Genomic DNA, 19,446 nt, shown 5'->3' with positions numbered 1-19,446 from the left:
TGGCAGCTTTGTGCCAGCCAGTAAGCTGACATACACTACATCCTCTAGTCAAGTAGTGTCCCATAAGATCTTGCCTCATGGGGCATGAGGAGTCTTGCTCACCAGCGGTTGTAAGGGGCCAGGTCAGGGCAGATTGGCAAACTGCTTTTTTTTGTCTGGAGGCTATTACCTTGTGCTTTAGAATCTCAACTTCCATTTAAAACAATTACTCTGTAGTGCTTGTGGTTGGAAAGAAAACTCCAAACAGAAGACCTGAGTGTAACTATGTCAGTGATGTCTGCCTGAGCCTGCAGAGAGCCTGAAACAATAGCTCTGCCTCATTCACCTCAATGGACTAGTTCACTCTGAAGTCTAATGGCAAAACATTAAATACAAACATTATTAACTATTTCACCCCTGAGCCAGTGCTGAGGGATGATTTTGTAAAGATCTGTTTTCAGTGGCATTTCATTTTGGTATCTCAAGAGCTTGGTTTGTGGGTGGACCTTGCGTGAGTACTCCGACTTTCCCCCAAATTATATTCCTGCTGCATGCTCCTCATGCTGCCACCATGCTGGATTCCTTTGAATTGTAGAATCGTAAGACTGGGAGGGACCTTGAGAGGTCATCTAGTCCAGTCCCCTACCCTCATGGCAGCACTAAATGTTATCTAGACCATCCCTGACAGGCTTTCAACAAACAGCTCCTGAAGTGGTAGCTGGGACTTTCTTCTCACCTGGAGGGAATCCAAAACAGAGGCCAAGGTTTAGTGGGGTTTCCTGGCCATTGCACATTCCTGCAGTTTTCTGGAGAAGCTCAACATGTTCTCAGGATAGAACTGTACCTGATAAAACCCAGCCGCAGAAAGGCAGAAGCCATGTATGCCACACATACAACTTTGGATTTTCTAGGGCAAATTTCCTCTGGTGAATGGTAAGTTATTTTCTGCAGAAGACCTTTTATTAACACTTTGCTAGCTAATGCTCAGTGCTTCTGTAGCACCTTTCAACCTAGGGTCTGACAGCGCTTGACTAATTTCAAGTGATTTTGCCTCTCAACAACTCAGTATGGTCACTATTATTGTCCCAATGTTTTTTACAGCTGGGTAAACCAAGGCATGGAGAGGTGAAGTGGTTTGCCCTAGATCATACAGCAAGGCAGTGACAGCACCCAAGAGTGCTGAATCCCAGTCTCCTGCGCTAATCGTTGGACATCCCTCCTTCGTATCCAGTCCACATCTCATTGCACCTACTCGGCTAGTGAGTCATGGTGAGTCAGATCCTCAGCCCTCCTCCAGTGCAAAGCAGCCATCAAGCCTGACGATGTGTCCCCCTGAGGCATTGGGGAACCCTCCAATGGAGCAGAACTGTCAGAGAATACTCTAAATCATCCCCATCTCCTGTTTCTTGGTGCAGGGGGCATTTCTAGCAGAAAGGGGGCATGGGTGAGCATTCCTACACCTCAGCAAGCCTTGGCTGCCACAAAGGGGCTGGGAGTGGCCTGGCATAAGTTAGAGCATACCAGAGGCTGCTGTATTCTGTGCTGGGACCTGGACCAGCCCCCACGCAGCCCAAATATTGGGGGAGTGCATAAGGTGACCTAAAGCCACCTCCACCTGGCTCAAGCACAGTAGATGATCTGAATAGAGTGAATAGAGACACTGCGCAGCACACTGTGCTGGGTGCATACAACTTCTAATCATTAGTCACTGTGCATTATCCTGCAGGACTGAGGGAGAGACAGTGGAACTTCCTCCTCGCCCTGGAGGTTTTGCAAAGCTCTCCAACCATTGTTTGAGTTCACAAGAACATCCTTCCCCCATGTTCTCCATCATATAAGTCCATGTCCATTTCCCCTTTAAGGGTGACTGTGACATTTAAGTCATCTCTCGACCCTTTTGCCCCAGGCTCTCAAAGCACTTTACAAATGGTAAGGAATTAAGGATGAAATCCTGGTTCCATTGAAGTCAATGTGAACTCTGTCAATGGAGCCAGGACTTCACCCTAAGTCTCGCAGTTTCCCTAGCAGGGAGGTAAGTAAAGCAAGTACTTCTAGCTGAGCAGCAGTCTCTGTGCACTAGGAACAGAAGAACTCTCCCTCCCCAAAGGCTCTGCTGGCCCAGGTGAGAGCTCTCTGGGCAGCAGATTGCCTGCCATTATAGTTTCATTTGTGCTTTGTAAGCAGAATTTCAAGCCAATCAAATTTAAGTTCCAGCTCATCTTTCAGCCTTGCAGTGTAATATTACCCAGCACTTTGCCTTTTCCAAGTGTTGCAAAATTCAGTGACACGAGTTTGCCTGGCCCCAGCATCCACCTGGCACTGAGGGGAAACTTCACGTGATTAAAGAACAGCTCTGAGCCATGAGTGAGGGTGTTGTGTGGAGCCCTTTCACCAGATCATGGCACCTTCTCAATGGGAGAGAACGTCTGATGCATCAGAATTTAGTTGTATCCTCAAAGCCTAATGAAAACGAGCTACTCTGTTCCAGCATTGCTTCATGAGGAGTTGCTGCTCATAGGGGTTTGTATCATATCCTTAACAAACTGGCTTCAATTAAATCCACCACTTGACTTTTCAAGGGCACTCCACCAGGGGCAGCCCTAGACTAGCTGACAGCAACTGGCACCCTCGGTGAACCATGCAATCCACGCCCCCCACCCCCAAGCCCCAAGAGCAGATCTAGGCTGAGATTTTTGGTAAACTGGGAAACATTTTGCCCCTTTTTTTCTTTTAATGTTTTTAAGTGTTTTTTTTTTAAACAGAGGCTTAATTATTCAGTTTGTCCGTCCGTCCGTCTGTTCAACCAATGTTTCTGAAATCAGATAAAATAGAGACACGAAATTTTCAGAATAGATTTGTACATGACAGCTCGATGATATTTCAGTCCGATTTCAAATAAAAATGCATTTAAAATGTTAATTATAATTTTATTATTACAAATCCAAAATCATCCATTATGCTATCCTGCTTTAACTGCCATTACCACCACATCCAATATAGAAAGAAATAAGAAAACTCTTCAATGAACTTTAACCTGTATTTACAAAACACTCCGAATAAAAAACACTCTGTGCTCTTAAAACGTGACTTTTCTTGCTTTAACTTTTGAAAATTCAGTCACTAATTCTTTTAGATCCAGTTTTCAGGCTATTTCATGCTGTATTGACATCATGGCAAGTCCAACAAGTCTCTCTTGCACCATTGTTGAACGCAGATATGTTTTTATCAATTTTAACTTTGAGAAGCTACGTTCCCCACTAGCTACGGAAACTGGCAGAGTTAAAAGAATGCGTAGAGCTATAAAAATGTTTGGAAAATTGTCTGATTTTCACAAACAAACTTCAGTTCTTCTTCAGGAGAGGAATGTTTCTTAAGTCGTCTGGAAAAAGCCTGAAGCTCACTACACAAATCTGTAGCATCAATGTCTTTTGAATTTTCATGAGTCAACGCCAACTCCAGCTTTATACAAAATTCTCTTATCTGTTTTGCTGTTCTCTTTTGCAAGCTGTGGATATCATATAAAAAGCCAAATACTGACTCTAGCTGCTGCATCTGTTGAAATATTTCGTCAACCAAGTGAATAGCAGTATCAAGGACTGCAAAGTAGAAATTCACTTTGAACCTTTGTTTTGGGTTCTGAATTGGGTGTGTCTTGTCCTTCATATGAAAACTGCTGTTTCTTTTGCCGAATGCGAACTGGCTCTGGTTCAAATTCTGTCAGAAAGTCTATTTCTTCAGCAAGCTCGAGAGAATCTACTAGTGTTCTTTCAAACCCTTCATCACTTCTGAATTCCTCCAGAATATTTTTAGTTTGCTGCAGTTTTTGAATAGCAGAATGTATGTTCAGGTTCTTTTCCTGAAGCTGCTTACTAGTGAGGTTAATCTCGAAAAGGATATTATACCACAAAATGAGTGAAGTCACAAATTTGAACTTGGAAAGGCCATTTGCAAGAGCTTCTGCATCTGAACGTACCATATTGCCAGATAATCTAGTAAAGGTGGTATCATCAGAAATTTCAATTAGGGCATCATAAATGTTTCCAAGTTCATAGTGAAGAGGCTTCAAAGCATCAATGTGACTCTCCCCATCTTGTCTGACTAAGTGGTTTCACAGTTAGAGAATTCACATGGCGAGTTAGAATCTCCCAACAGCATGTTGAGCCTGAGAAAAACACATAAACACGTTGCACCAGGTCAAAGAAACTGCTTGACTCCAAACAGCATCTATCAGCATCATTGACAATCAAATTCAGAGAATGCACACTGCAAGGAACGAAAAAGGCCCTAAGATTGATTTCCATCATTCTCCTTTGCACACCATTGTCTTTACCCTTCATATTACTCCCATTATCATAGCCTTGGCCACATAAGTTTTCAATAGATAATGACATTTTTCAAGCTCTTGTAGAATAGTTTAAGTCATAAATGCTCCAGTCATCTCCTTCAGTGGTACGAAACCCAAAAAATGTTCCTTTATGAGCACTTCAACATTATCTTCATCTGCAGACTTTTTTATATCCACAAAACGAACTGGTGTACAGTCCGGTATTATTGAAAAGTATTTTGCAGAATGGGCAGCTTCTGCAATTTTCTTTTTAATGGCATTTGCTAGGATTTGAATCAGTTCATTCTGCGTATTTTTTCCTCAGTAATGAACCTGTGTTTCATCATCAGTTATTTTACGTAGATGCTCCTTCATGACTGGATCAAAAACCTAGGTATTCAACATATTTTAAAAAGTTTCCATTACTTGGAATGTATAAATTTTCATTTCTACCATGGCCGCGGAATGCTAAATTTTGCCCACAAGAACTCTCACCAAAGCAATCAGACGCTGTAATATTTGTTGCCAACATTCTTCTTTTTCCTTGATCACACGTAAATTTTCTTCATCGATAGTTTTTCCTTTTTTCAATCATAATTCAAGTTCTTTCCAATTTTGAAAACATCCCAAATGTTCTGTACTTCTTTCATGAGAAGAGAGAATTGAAGATATGTTTTTCCAGTCCTTCGAACCATTTTCAGTAAGTGATGTACCAATTGCTTGATTTCTAAACACCTTGCAGCAAAAGCAAAACACAGAGTCCTTCGACACTGAATATTGTAACCAATTTTGATGAATTTCTTCCCCATTAATTAGTTTCCTCTTGTAATGCTGAGCAGAGAGTTTTCTGTTATTTCCATCCTTAGGGAAGGGAAATTCATGAACTTGTTCGGGTCCATGTTCCACGAGAATTTGCCGCACACTTGTCATCACATCTAGGCCATGAAGCTGGGTCCCCATATTGTAACTTGTTTGTAACTTCCTCATCCTTTCTTCCTTCTACTTCATTTACTTCAATTTCTGCATGTGTCTCTGAAGGTGAATAAATTTTCTCCACTTCCATATCAGTCTGATGCTGTGAGCTGCCTTCATCTAGAAGTAAGTTTCCATCATCTTGAGTTTTCAAACTGCTTTTTTGTGGATGTGAGCTACCCTCATCTTGAAGTAATATACCTTCATCTTGACGTTCCAAACTGCTTCCATGTGGATGTGAGCAAATTCCTTCATCTGGATGCTGTGAACTGCTTCCATCTTTATTTGGATTAATGAGAAGATATTTCAGGAAGGATCCCTGCTGTTTTGCTTGGTCCTTTTCCTTCTCAGCCTTTCATTTATGATACTCAGCTCCTGAGGGTTTTCTTTTTCCTCTTTCTGCCATGGGGCATTTGAATATTGTTATGTACTAAGGGTATGTCTACACTACGGAATTAGGTCCAATTTATAGAAGTTGGTTTTTTAGAAATCGGTTTTATATATTCGAGTGTGTGTGTCCCCACAGAAAATGCTCTAAGTGTATTAAGTGCATTAACTCGGTGGAGTGCTTCCACAGTACCGAGGCAAGCGTCGACTTCTGGAGCGTTGCACTGTGGGTAGCTATCCCACAGTTCCCGCAGTCTCCGCTGCCCATTGGAATTCTGGGTTGAGATCCCAATGCCTGATGGGGCTAAAACATTGTTGTGGGTGGCTCTGGGTACATATCGTCAGGCCCCCGTTCCCTCCCTCCCTCCGTGAAAGCAAGGGCAGACAATCGTTTCGCGCCTTTTTTCCTGAGTTACCTGTGCAGACGCCATACCACGGCAAGCATGGAGCCCGCTCAGGTAACCGTCACCGTATGTCTCCTGGGTGCTGGCAGACGCGGTACTGCATTGCTACACAGTAGCAGCAACCCATTGTCTTCTGGCAGCAGACAGTGCAATACGACTGGTAGCCATCATCGTCATGTCCGAGGTGCTCCTGGCCACGTCGGCCGGGAGCGCCTGGGCAGACATGGGCGCAGGGACTAAATTTGGAGTGACTTGACCACGTCATTCTCTTTAGTCCTGCAGTCAGTCCTATTGAACCATCTTATGGTGAGCAGGCAGGTGATACGGATTGCTAGCAGTTGTACTGTACCATCTTCTGCTGGGCAGGCAAGAGATGAGGATGGCTAGCAGACATATTGTACCATCTTCTGCCGGGCAAGCAAGAGATGAGGATGGCTAGCAGTCGTACTGTACCATCTTCTGCCGAGCAGCCATGAGATGTGGATGGCATGCAGTCCTTCTGCACCGTCTGCTGCCAGCCAAAGATGTAAAAGATAGATGGAGTAAATCAAAACAAGAAATAGACCAGATTTGTTTTGTACTCATTTGCTTCCCCCCCTCCCCTGTCTAGGGGACTCATTCCTCTAGGTCACACTGCAGTCACTCACAGAGAAGGTGCAGCGAGGTAAATCTAGCCATGTATCAATCAGAGGCCAGACTAACCTCCTTGTTCCAATAAGAACAATAACTTAGGTGCACCATTTCTTATTGGAACCCTCCGTGAAGTCCTGCCTGAAATACTCCTTGATGTAAAGCCACCCCCTTTGTTGATTTTAGCTCCCTGAAGCCAACCCTGTAAGCCGTGTCGTCAGTCGCCCTTCCCTCCGTCAGAGCAACGGCAGACAATCGTTCCGTGCCTTTTTTCTGTGCGGACGCCATACCAAGGCAAGCATGGAGGCCACTCAGCTCACTTTGGCAATTAGGAGCACATTAAACACCACACGCATTATCCAGCAGTATATGCAGCACTGGAACCTGGCAGAGCGATACCGGGCGAGGAGGCGACGTCAGCGCGGTCACGTGAGTGATCAGGACATGGACACAGATTTCTCTGAAAGCATGGGCCCTGCCAATGCATTCATCATGGTGCTAATGGGGCAGGTTCATGCTGTGGAACGCCGATTCTGGGCTCGGGAAACAAGCACAGACTGGTGGGACCGCATAGTGTTGCAGGTCTGGGACGATTTCCAGTGGCTGCGAAACTTTCGCATGCGTAAGGGCACTTTCATGGAACTTTGTGACTTGCTTTCCCCTGCCCTGAAGTGCATGAATACCAAGATGAGAGCAGCCCTCGCAGTTGAGAAGCGAGTGGCAATAGCTCTGTGGAAGCTTGCAATGCAGACAGCTACCGGTCAGTTGGGAATCAATTTGGAGTGGGCAAATCTATTGTTGGGGCTGCTGTGATGCAAGTAGCCCACGCAATCAAAGATCTGCTGATATCAAGGGTAATGACCCTGGGAAATGTGCAGGTCATAGTGGATGGCTTTGCTGCAATGGGATTCCCTAACTGTGGTGGGGCCATAGACGGAACCCATATCCCTATCTTGGCACCGGAGCACCAAGCTGGCGAGTACATAAACCGCAAGGGGTACTTTTCAATAGTGCTGCAAGCTCTGGTGGATCACAAGGGATGTTTCACCAACATTAATGTGGGATGGCCGGGAAAGGTACGTGACGCTCCCATCTTCAGGACCTCTGGTCTGTTTCAAAAGCTGCAGGAAGGGACTTTATTCCCAGACCAGAAAATAACTGTTGGGGACGTTGAAATGCCTATATGTATCCTTGGGGACCCAGCCTACCCCTTAATGCCATGGCTCATGAAGCCATACACAGGCAGCCTGGACAGTAGTCAGGAGCTGTTCAACTACAGGCTAAGCAAGTGCAGAATGGTGGTAGAATGTGCATTTGGACGTTTAAAGGCACGCTGGCGCAGTTTACTGACTCGCTTAGACCTCAGCAAAACCAATACTCCCACTGTTATTACTGCTTGCTGTGTGCTCCACAATATCTGTGAGAGTAAGGGGGAGACGTTTATGGCGGGGTGGGAGGTTGAGGCAAATCGCCTGGCTGCTGGTTACGCGCAGCCAGACACCAGGGTGGTTAGAAGAGCACAGGAGGGCGCGGTACGCATCAGAGAAGCTTTGAAAACCAGTTTCATGACTGGCCAGGCTACGGTGTGAAAGTTCTCTTTGTTTCTCCTTGATGAAACCCCCCGCCCCTTGGTTCACTCTACTTCCCTGTAAGCTAACCACCCTCCCCTCCTCCCTTCGATCATCGCTTGCAGAGGCAATAAAGTCATTGTTGCTTCACATTCATGCATTCTTTATTCATTCATCACACAAATAGGGGGATGACTACCAAGGTAGCCCAGGAGGGGTGGTGGAGGAGGGAAGGAAAATGCCACACAGCACTTTAAAAGTTTACAACTTTAAAATTTATTGAATGACAGCCTTCTTTTTTTTTGGGCAATCCTCTGTGGCGGAGTGGCTGGTTGGCCGGTGGCCCCCCCACCGCGTTCTTGGGCGTCTGGGTGTGGAGGCTATGGAACTTGGGGAGGAGGGCGGTTGGTTACACAGGAGCTGTAGTGGCAGTCTGTGCTCCAGCTGCCTTTGCTGCAGCTCAACCATACACTGGAGCATACTGGTTTGGTCCTCCAGCAGCCTCAGCATTGAATCCTGCCTCCTCTCATCACGCTGCCGCCACATTTGAGCTTCAGCCCTGTCTTCAGCCCGCCACTTACTCTCTTCAGCCCGCCACTTACTCTCTTCAGCCCTCCACCTCTCCTCCCGGTCATTTTGTGCTTTCCTGCACTCTGACATTATTTGCCTCCACGCATTCGTCTGTGCTCTGTCAGTGTGGGAGGACAGCATGAGCTCAGAGAACATTTCATCACGAGTGCGTTTTTTTTTCTTTCTAATCTTCACTAGCCTCTGGGAAGGAGAAGATCCTGTGATCATTGAAACACATGCAGCTGGTGGAGAAAAAAAAAGGGACAGCGGTATTTAAAAAGACACATTTTATAAAACAGTGGCTACACTCTTTCAGGGTAAACCTTGCTGTTAACATTACATACATAGCACATGTGCTTTCGTTACAAGGTCGCATTTTGCCTCCCCCCACCGCGTGGCTACCCCCCTCAATCCTCCCCCCTCCCCGTGGCTAACAGCAGGGAACATTTCTGTTCAGCCACAGGCAAACAGCCCAGCAGGAACGGGCACCTCTGAGTGTCCCCTGAAGAAAAGCACCCTATTTCAACCAGGTGACCATGAATGATATCTCACTCTCCTGAGGATAACACAGAGAGATAAAGAACGGATGTTGTTTGAATGCCAGCAAACATACACTGCAATGCTTTGTTGTACAATGATTCCCAAGTACGTGTTTCTGGCCTGGAGTGGTAAAGTGTCCTACCATGAAGGACGCAATAAGGCTGCCCTCCCCAGAAACCTTTTGCAAAGGCTTTGGGAGTACATCCAGGAGAGCCACGAATGCCAGGGCAAAGTAATCCTTTCACATGCTTGCTTTTAAACCATGTATAGTATTTTAAAAGGTACACTCACCGGAGGTCCCTTCTCTGCCTGCCGGGTCCAGGAAGCAGCCTTGGGTGGGTTCGGGGGGTACTGGCTCCAGGTTCAGGGTGAGAAACAGTTCCTGGCTGTCGGGAAAACCGGTTTCTCGGCTTGCTTGCTGTGAGCTATCTACAACCTCATCATCATCATCATCTTCTTCGTCCCCAAAACCTGCTTCCGTGTTGCCTCCATCTCCATTGAAGGAGTCAAACAACACGGCTGGGGTAGTGGTGGCTGAACCCCCTAAAATGGCATGCAGCTCATCATAGAAGCGGCATGTTTGGGGCTCTGACCCGGAGCAGCCGTTCGCCTCTCTGGTTTTCTGGTAGGCTTGCCTCAGCTCCTTAAGTTTCACGCGGCACTGCTTTGGGTCCCTGTTATGGCCTCTGTCCTTCATGCCCTGGGAGATTTTGACAAAGGTTTTGGCATTTCGAAAACTGGAACTGTGTTCTGATAGCACGGATTCCTCTCCCCATACAGCGATCAGATCCCATACCTCCCGTTCAGTCCATGCTGGAGCTCTTTTGAGATTCTGGGACTCCATCATGGTTACCTCTGCTGATGAGCTCTGCATGGTCACCTGCAGCTTGCCACGCTGGCCAAACAGGAAATGAGATTCAAAAGTTCGCGGTTCTTTTCCTGTCTACCTGGCCAGTGCATCTGAGTTGAGAGTGCTGTCCAGAGTGGTCACAATGGAGCACTCTGGGATAGCTCCCGGAGGCCAATACCATCGAATTGTGTCTACAGTACCGCAAATTTGACCCGGCAAGGCCGATTTAAGCGCTAATCCACTTCTCAGGGGTGGAGTAAGGAAATTGATTTTAAGAGCCCTTTAAGTCGAAACAAAGGGCTTCATCGTGTGGATGGGTGCAGGTTTACATCGATTTAACGCTGCTAAATTCGACCTAAAGTCCTAGTGTAGACCGGGGCTAACTGTGCTCCCGACTGCAAGCATTATAGCGTTAAGGATGGCTGACACACCACATGGTTGGAGATTTAAACCACAATGCAGCCATCCCAACATGCCTTTTCACTGCTTCAAGGTAACATACACTCACTTACCTATTATAACAGTTAGTTACAGTGTTTACAAGGAAACAAAATGACCTTTTTCGACATTATAACTTTACACCGGTTGTTTGGAAAGTAATCCCCTTCCTCACGGTTACCCGCTTGGAGTGTGACTTCATCACTTTCATAGTCTATTAAGTATTAACGCTGTTACTTTTCTTTTATGAACCTTATTTATTACATGTGAACCAGTTATAACAAAGAAAAGTTCATAATTATACAGCCCGATAATAACGCTAAGATTTAATAACTCTTGAAGATATTCACATTTGGATATATAATGCTGAAAGATGATATTCTTTACTCTTTGGCACCAAGAAACACAATTTTCCACAGTATTCGCTTGATTCTTAACCATCTACCTGCGACGTGTGTTAAAATGACCGTTTGACATGTATCAACTCGCGATATCTCCGCTCTACATGAATTTCCGGCTATGTGACCTTGATGTATATTTGAGTTAGGTGTCTCTAGCATTGCAGCTCTTGCCACTGGTGGATGTGTTTCATTGTGGCTGAGTTATTGCTTATCAAAATTGCGGAGTGGGTCATCTTGACCCTATGTCGCAAATTGAAATTTTTTTTGCTAAAATATTATTTATTTTTGCAGTAAATAAAAGATTTGACATATTAATAAATTCTCAGAAATGTAGAGAAATGAATTATAATTCCTATTCCCTCCATACATGCATGGGAATTGAAATAATGACATCTTCGTATTTTATTTGTATTTTTTTCATTTTTAATTTTTTTTCGTTTTATTATTTTTTTAATTTGATTTTTTTCCCAAGAATTTGGAGCCCCATTTAACTTGGCACCTAGGCGACCACCTAGTTCACCTATATGGATGGGCCGCCGCTGCACTCCACACTCCCAGCTGATCCCATCCTGAAGATATTAGAGCAGCTGCCTGTGGGTTTCCCTTTAGCTTTTGTTTCTTGGTGCTGGCAAGATTTGGAGGACTCAGGTTAGTCAGTAGTAACCTGCATGCATGTTGGGTATACAGCACTCAGGAGTGCACGTGTGCATGGCAGCTTGTCTTGAGACTGGGGTTCAAGGTGAGTATACAGTGGCATCCTAAGGCGCCAGCCAGTTTGGATTAAATCAAAAGCGATATTAACCCTCCTCCCAAACAAAACTTTCCTCAAGCTCCACACCAATCAGTTAACTTCCTTTCTCATTCTGTTTCAGTGCCCCGGGCTCCTGCCTGCACTTTCAGCTCCCATCCAAAACTAGGACTGACAAACACCCTTCCTCCCAGTGGGTTTGCAGAATTTGAATTAGATACAGGCACAGCATGGCAGATTGGATCTGTAAACACTGTCCATCCTGAACTCTGGCACCACAGCCACATTGCATCTTCAGAATTAAAGAATGTAGGCAAAATTAATGCCAGTCAACAAAGTTTATGAAAAATAGGGCTTGTCAAATAAACTTGTCATCATTCTTTGTTGAGATCATTATTCCAGATTAACTTTCACATGTAGACAAATTCTAAGGATTTGACTTAGACCCACATGATATTCTGATACAAATATTTAGCACTATACAAAATCAATGCAACCGGTTAACCAACAGACTGCAAAAAGTAATTGTAAGTGGGGAATCGTCACCCAGTGGGGATGCTTCTAGTGGGATCCTGTAGGGAATCTGTTTTCAGTCCTATGCTATTCAATAGCTTTATCAATGATTGGGCAGAAAATATAAAATCACTGCAGGTAAAATTTGCAGAGGACACAAAAATTGGTGGAGTGCTAAATAATGATGAGGACATGTCATTAATACAAGCCAACCTGGATTGCTTGGTAAGGTGAGCCAATGTGCAATTTAACACAGCCAAATGCAAGGTCATACATCGAGGAACAAAGAATATAGGTCACCCTTATAACTGGGGGACTGTACCCTGGAAAGCAATGACTGAAAAAGAGTTAGGGGTCACGGTAAGTAACCATCTAACATGAACACTCAGCGCAATGCTGTAGCTAAGAGGAAGAATGGGATCCTCGGATGCAAAAGCAGGGGAATATCAACCAGAAGCAGGGAGCTGGTATTATGTCTGGACATGGCACTAGTGAGACCATTACTGGAGACTGTGCCCCATTTTGGTGTCCACACTTCAAAAAGGATGTTGAAAAACTAAAAGGGGTACAGAAAAGAACTACAAGAATGATTCAATATCTGGAAAACCTGCCATAGAATGAGAGTGACTGCTACATATATAACCAGGATAGACAAGCCCTGATTCTCCCTGCAGCTCATGTAGCTATTTACACCAGTGCAAAATAGCTGTGAAAAGCTACAATTTGAATTTGGCAGTGTTTTGCAATGGTGTAAATAGCTATATGAGCTGCAGGCAATGGAGCATCAGACCCTGTATGATTCCATCATCATTCAAACCATATATCTGAGGACTGTTTTATGCAGGACAAGAGTGTGGCCACTTCTGGGATGCAATGGGACATCTCTTCAGCAGTGCACAGCAACACTATACAACAGTTCTGGCGAGGAAGTAAACAAGAACCTACCCAATTGAAATTGCAGGGTAGGAAACAAAATGGAATTACCCAAGCTAGACTTTGGCTAACACATTAAGGATCAAAAGGGTAGGTCTGAGAGGGCAACACCTCAGGTTTGCAATAATGAGCTTTCTGGAGTCACAGGTGCAAATTCCAGCCAGGGGTACAAAGAGCTCTCCCACACAACTGCAAGGCCAGGGTGTGGAGAGGGAGATATGGGGGCCTTCAAGGAGACAGTCAAACTCCAACCCTGTGGCTGAAAGTTAGTAGCTCTATGGATATTGTACAGTGGATTTCTTTAGCAAGAAACTGGGATGAGGAAGCCTGCAAGTGAGAAGAGATGGAAGGAGGAGGGGAAGAAGCAGGAGTGGTTACTGCAGCCTCCCCAAAAGTGCTAGACCAGCGTCTGCTCGGTGATTCCATCATCACAGCAAACCCCTCACCTCACTCCTTCATCCTGTGTCATCTGCACTTGGCTTCCAATTTGCCCTTCTATGCTTGAGCCGCCTCTGATCTCAGAGACACTGCCCTCACTCCACAGCAGAATGTTGGGATGTTAATGATTGTTGCCCAGGTAGATTGAGAGGCGGGAGACGACTCTAACTGTTCAATGCCTGCACTCCGTGACAGCAGTATAGCGAGAGTGCCTTCTTTGCAGTGCATTCAGTACATCCTTACCCTCTGTGAGCCGAGGGCCCCCTGTATTCATACCCTACATGCTACTGCAATAATACAGGTATACAATATGCCTTGTGAGGTATCACTTGAAAGCTAATAACATGCTGGTTATTATTATCATTGTAAAATGCATGTGTTCACCTTATATGTGATGTTATGAATTCCCTCTGTATAATGTTACTAGAACATTGTTTAAGACAAAGACAGCCTAACCTAGGTAAAGGTGATAGACCGGTCTGCTCCAGACAAAGGAAGGGAGGTTTACCTCAATTTACATATTAGCTGTAAACAAAGCTGCTATCATGCTAAACCAGTGGGCCTTATCATGAGGTAAAACAAAAGAGACAGAGAATTAACATGGCCCTGCACCCCAGAAAGACACAGGAGACTGAGTCCCCAGGAGGCCTTCCTGACATGTAACACAAAGACATCCCTTTGGGGAGACAAGGAACACAGATAGACTCCATCTCGATCTTTCACCTTAAGGCAACAAAGAAACCGAACTCTTTGATGTCTGTGATGGGTCCTGGCCAGGCTGGAAAGGAGACTGAGAATGAGAGAAACCATCTTGCACAAAGACGGTATTGTGCTAGATTAAGTTTTAGATTTTAAGTACGTATTTTCACTTTTATTTGCTTGTAGACAGCGCTACCATTATCTTTTACTTGGTGTCTCTTAACCGATGCTCTTTTGTTAATAAACTTGTTTTACTTTTACCATAAACCAGTTCAGGGCGGTGTTTGAAGGGAAGGGTGTATTTACCCCAGTTCAATTAATAAGCTGTGATGTACTGAGTCTTTAACAGAGCAGTGAACTTAATATCTTCTGTGAATGCACCATGATAGGGACTGTGCACTGCAGAGAAACATCCCTGGGGCACTCGGGTGCAGGAGTTCACTGATTGTACCTGCTAGGTGAGGTCTGGGCCAGGAGAGCCTTGAGGAGTTGGCTGGGGAGGCAGACAGACTGGTGTGGCAGGGAGCTGACACACAATCTAGTTGCCAGCAAAACTCACTCCTGTTGAGGCAGAGAGGTAACATGTTGGCGCACAGCTCTGAGCACCCCAGCAGCATGTTATATCCTCGCACACCCTTCCACTGACCCATGTCTCTTCTGGCCATGTGTGCAGCTCATTGGCTACTTCCAGTGGGGCAGCCCCATGCAGTGTCAGACCATAATAGGTACAGGGTGATGCCCTAGTTGAGGAAAGATGGTTTCCTGACAGTTTAACTAAAGCCGTGAGTGAAACACAAGCCAAAGCTGGAGCAAGGCAGGAGAGAGGAGTTTCCGAGGGAGAGTGTTTCTGCAATGACTCTTTTCTTCCTTCTTTCTTTATTAAACTGCTCTGGCTACAGATCAGTTTCTTCGCGCTGGATTTATTGTCATTTCACCTGCCTTGAAATGAGATCTGCTGATTAGTTTGGCTTCTCTAAGCAGCTCTGTGTAATCTGAACCGTAAAGCTATTCTGTACCATAGTTTTGTTCAGTGAACCACAGTAGGATGCTTGGACAGGATAATCTATTTTCCTCTCATTTCAGTGCTGGAAGCACAGAGACTGCGTGATGTCAAGACTTTATCCTTCTAGACCTTCTATCCTTCCGACACTATGGCGATAAGCATGGTATAAGAACTAATATAATATATAGAATAGACACTAGTCTGTTCCAGTTTGACTCCTAAACCCAAATATGCGAAACTTCATAGCAGCAGTAGCAATCAAACTCAGATCTTCCTTCTCCAAAAAGCACAGACCCCGGCCACTTGAGTAAAGGAGACTCTTCACTAGGTGTGAGTAATACAGGATCTCTGACACATAGTTGAGCAGTTCTGATACCATCCAGTAGAGGACAGTGGTGCATAAAGATACATGAGCCAGTTTACTAAAGTAGCATGAGCAAAGATCTGGAAACACCAGTGGTGCATCATAATTAGATTGCACAAGCTCTTTGGAGCATACACTGAGCCAGTGTTCTGTTTGTACAGCACCTAGCACAAGGGGGTCCTGGTCCAGGACTGGGGCTCCTAAGGCAGCATTTCTCAAATGCAGCCCACCAGGGGCTTTCTTGTGGCCCCGGCCTCCTGGGAAGAGATTGGAGGAGGGAGAGCAAAGCAGCAGCCCCTTCCCAGAGACCACCAGCAGTGGTTGGGCCCTGCCTCCCCCTGGAGAGGCACAAACTGGAGGAGCAGGCAGCTAGTGAGTTCCCCACCTTCCCGGAGGCAGTGGGGTCAGGCATCAGCCCTTGGGTGGCAGGCTCCAGCCACAGGGCTTCGGGCTCTGTCCCTAGGCCCGATCCCCTGTATGTGGAGCTTTGGGCTCCATTCCCTGGCTGCATGGTGACGGGCTCTGGCCCAAGCCCCACTCCCATCACTTCTTCCCCACTGCTGCCTCCTCCAGTGCCCCATCACCCCTGGCCCCTGCTGTCTCTGTATCACTTTTCACTGCACACTTAGTAGCTAGCAAGTCTTAAAAAAAAAAAAAAAGAAAGAAACAAAAAAAAAGCAAAAGAAATGATAAGAAAAAAGACAAGAACGTTCAAGGCACCTTATTTGTGTTTCTATTCTATTTAGGTCCAATAAAGAATAGAGACAACTGTACACTATTTTTATTACTGAGTCTGTAAAAAAAAACGCATACATAGATAGATTACAATGATTTGGACATGTAGATGGCATATTAATTTGTTTTTCCTAAAGTTAATTAAGTATTTTAAGAAAAATTGTCAGAGCGGCCACCAGCAAGAGTTGGTGGCTGCATTCTGTTGTGAGAACCCCGCAATACAAATAATAAATAATTGTAGTAAATACTGTGGGTCCTACAAAAAACAATTTCTCATCAACACAGTGATGGCCTGAAAACAAAACTGGTATTTAGAACCTGGAGGACGTGCCCTCCAGTCATAAGAGCTCTGAAGTACAGTGATGCCTCTGAAATTCTGGAGCTTAACTAATAGATGGTTCTCTCTCAATAAAGAATTGAAAAGACACGTCACCTGACTGGAGATAACACACAAAGAATCCCAGAGAAAAGGGCCATGTGGTTTAATGAAAAGAATCAGCTCTCAACAACAGTTCTAGCAAATCATCAAGATGAGTTTTCTGTTGTTAAAATTCTGCATAGACCCTTGGGAGATTAGCTGGAACACTCTGTTTATCCTGGCTCTCTCCCTCCAGTTCCATCTAAGGCCAGTGGCTGTAGTTTAAGAATACAGGTCAGGGAATTGCTTTTTGAATCTGCATGCGTTTTCAACATTCTCACTTTATTCTGGTGGCTTCTGTATAGCTAGTTAGCTCCTGGGAGGCTCAGATTCATTCTGTGTCTTTATTTTGAAGACTGAATAGTAAGCACACCAGGTCAGATCCTTGGCTAGAGCACAGCCAAGTTTGCAGCACAGCTCAGGATGGGGCAGGTGTGAATGTGGCCTTTGCAATCCTCTGATCCTGGACTATTGTGCACTGGGCTGGTCTCCTGTCCTAACTTAGCTGGCTGCCAGTGGCTCTAATGGGCCAATATTGCAGCTGCTGATGGCTGGGGGAGCAAAGAAGCCTTGGATATGGCCCCTACACTGTCAGCATGTTACCTGCACTAGCCCTTTGCACTGCTCACACTACTGGGGCTACACTGCTTACTGTTAGCATGCTAGTTTGATCAGAGCCACATGGGTCTGTATGCTCATGCTGGAAATGACACCTTCAGCTCTGGTGTAACATACCTATAATTACATCAGCACAAACCCAATGTCTAGAGCAGGCCCCCAAATCAATCTCTTTTCCTGCCCAAAATGTTGTTAGTTGTCTCTTGATGTGAATCTGTCGTTTACATTGCATAGGAAAAGAAGACTTTAACACGTTGGCTAAAATCAGAATTGGTCAAATTGTACTTGTTGATAATTTATTTGAGGAAGTTCATTAATAATATTTAAATAAATCACATGACGAATATTTCTCCCCCACAGCCTTCCCCATTATTCCTGCACTCTATTTAGCTGGACAAATCATTTGCAAATAGGCACGAGTGCACTCAAACTTTGTGGAAGTTTTTCTAGTAACCTTTAATATTTGGAACCCAGAGCCCAGTGGCGCTCGATCAATTGCAGGATTGGGGCAAGGAGCCCTCTTTAGCTCAGGTAGCAGAAGCTTTTGGATTTGGAGCCATGGGTCCTGATTCTAGGGGTTCTCAAACTTTTTCTCTCTGAGGCCTCCCTCGACATACTATAAAAACTCCAGAGCCCTTGGGCATAGGCAAAGTAGTTTGACTTCTATTTGGCCGGGGGCAGGGGTCAGCGGGGTTCGAGCCCCCGCCACGTGGTGGGGTCCAGGAAGGGAATTTATATATTTAAATTATAACTCAAAGGTGGGGGGGCTTAGCTCACAGTTTGAAAATAGCTTGGGTGCAGGGATGGGGTAGATAGGTGCTGTGTGCAGACAGAGGGTAGCTGTGGCTGTGTGCACACAGAGGGTGGCTATGGGCTGTGTGTGGGTAGGGGGTAGCTCAGGGTGCAGAGCTCAGGGTGTAGGGAGAGAGGTATTAGGGGCTGTGTGCTGGGAGGGCTCCCCTGTGGTCCCTGTTCCTGGAGGGGTCTGCCAGCCATGGAGCTGGGGCTCCCCACCTGGGGGCTCTTACCGGCTTCCTCTGCGGGAGCAAAGAGGGCTGGGAACTGAGGAGCAGCTTCAACTGGGCCACCAGCAGTAGAGGAAGAAATGCTGCGGATGCCTGCTCCATGGCACCAGTCAGAACAGCAGCTGCCCTGCACTGCCCGGCTCTGGCTTCCTGTCTCTGACCTGGCCAGGGGGCGGGGAGAGGAGATGTGGGGAGGACTCAGGGAGGTGTGGAACTGCCCCAGGGACTGCCTTGATCTTGCCCTGCAGTTTGGGGCGGTGTGGGGCAATGTCCTCCATGTCCCCAACTCTGCCCACCATGGGCTCAGGGCTTCTGCCCCACAGGGAGCACCAGGGATCTGGGCTCCGGGATTCAGCCCCACGCCTCCCAGCTTCAGCCCCGCGGGGCAGCAGGGAATCGGGGCTTCAGCCCCGTGCCTGCCCCAGCTTCAGCCCCCTGGAGGATGCCAGCCGGGGACCGGGGCTTCAGCCATGGGGCCCCCTTGAAAGGGCTTGCTGACCCCCTGGGTGCCATGGACGCCTGGTTGAGAACCGCTGCTCTATACCACATACAGTAGCTGACAGCTGCGATGCCTGTGCAGACATGTGCTGTCCATCCATATGCAGATTCTGGCTTGATTACAGACTGGTTTCCTTCCCCATACATTGGCTGATTCCTTTGTTGAAAAGCTCATTTGCATTTTAGCTGCTGCAGAGCATTGAGTAGTTTTGTTATTATTATGGTAGCACCTCGAGGCCCCAGGCAAGGCTGGAATGCCATTGAACAAGACCCTGTACAAGCATAGCGAGAGAAAGGCTGTCCTCCTGAGCTTACAGCATACAGAGACAAGACAGGCAAAAGGTGGGGGGAGAGGGGAGAAAGGAGGCACAAAAAGATTACGTGACTCCCC

The 19,446-nt window shown here is 46.0% G+C and overlaps 1 protein-coding gene across 1 annotated transcript in view; it reads right to left on the bottom strand.

Moving 5' to 3' along the window:
* Positions 1-19,446, bottom strand: part of HCN4 (hyperpolarization activated cyclic nucleotide gated potassium channel 4) — a 168,572-nt gene that overhangs the window by 4,461 nt on the left and 144,665 nt on the right. The gene's annotated exons all lie outside the window — the stretch shown is intronic.

This window comes from Chelonia mydas, chromosome 10, assembly GCF_015237465.2.
Source record: "Chelonia mydas isolate rCheMyd1 chromosome 10, rCheMyd1.pri.v2, whole genome shotgun sequence".
In the NCBI taxonomy this organism is placed as follows: Eukaryota; Metazoa; Chordata; order Testudines; family Cheloniidae; genus Chelonia; species Chelonia mydas.
Note: the sequence above shows the minus strand (reverse complement) of the source record. Positions and strands in the feature narration are given on the sequence as shown.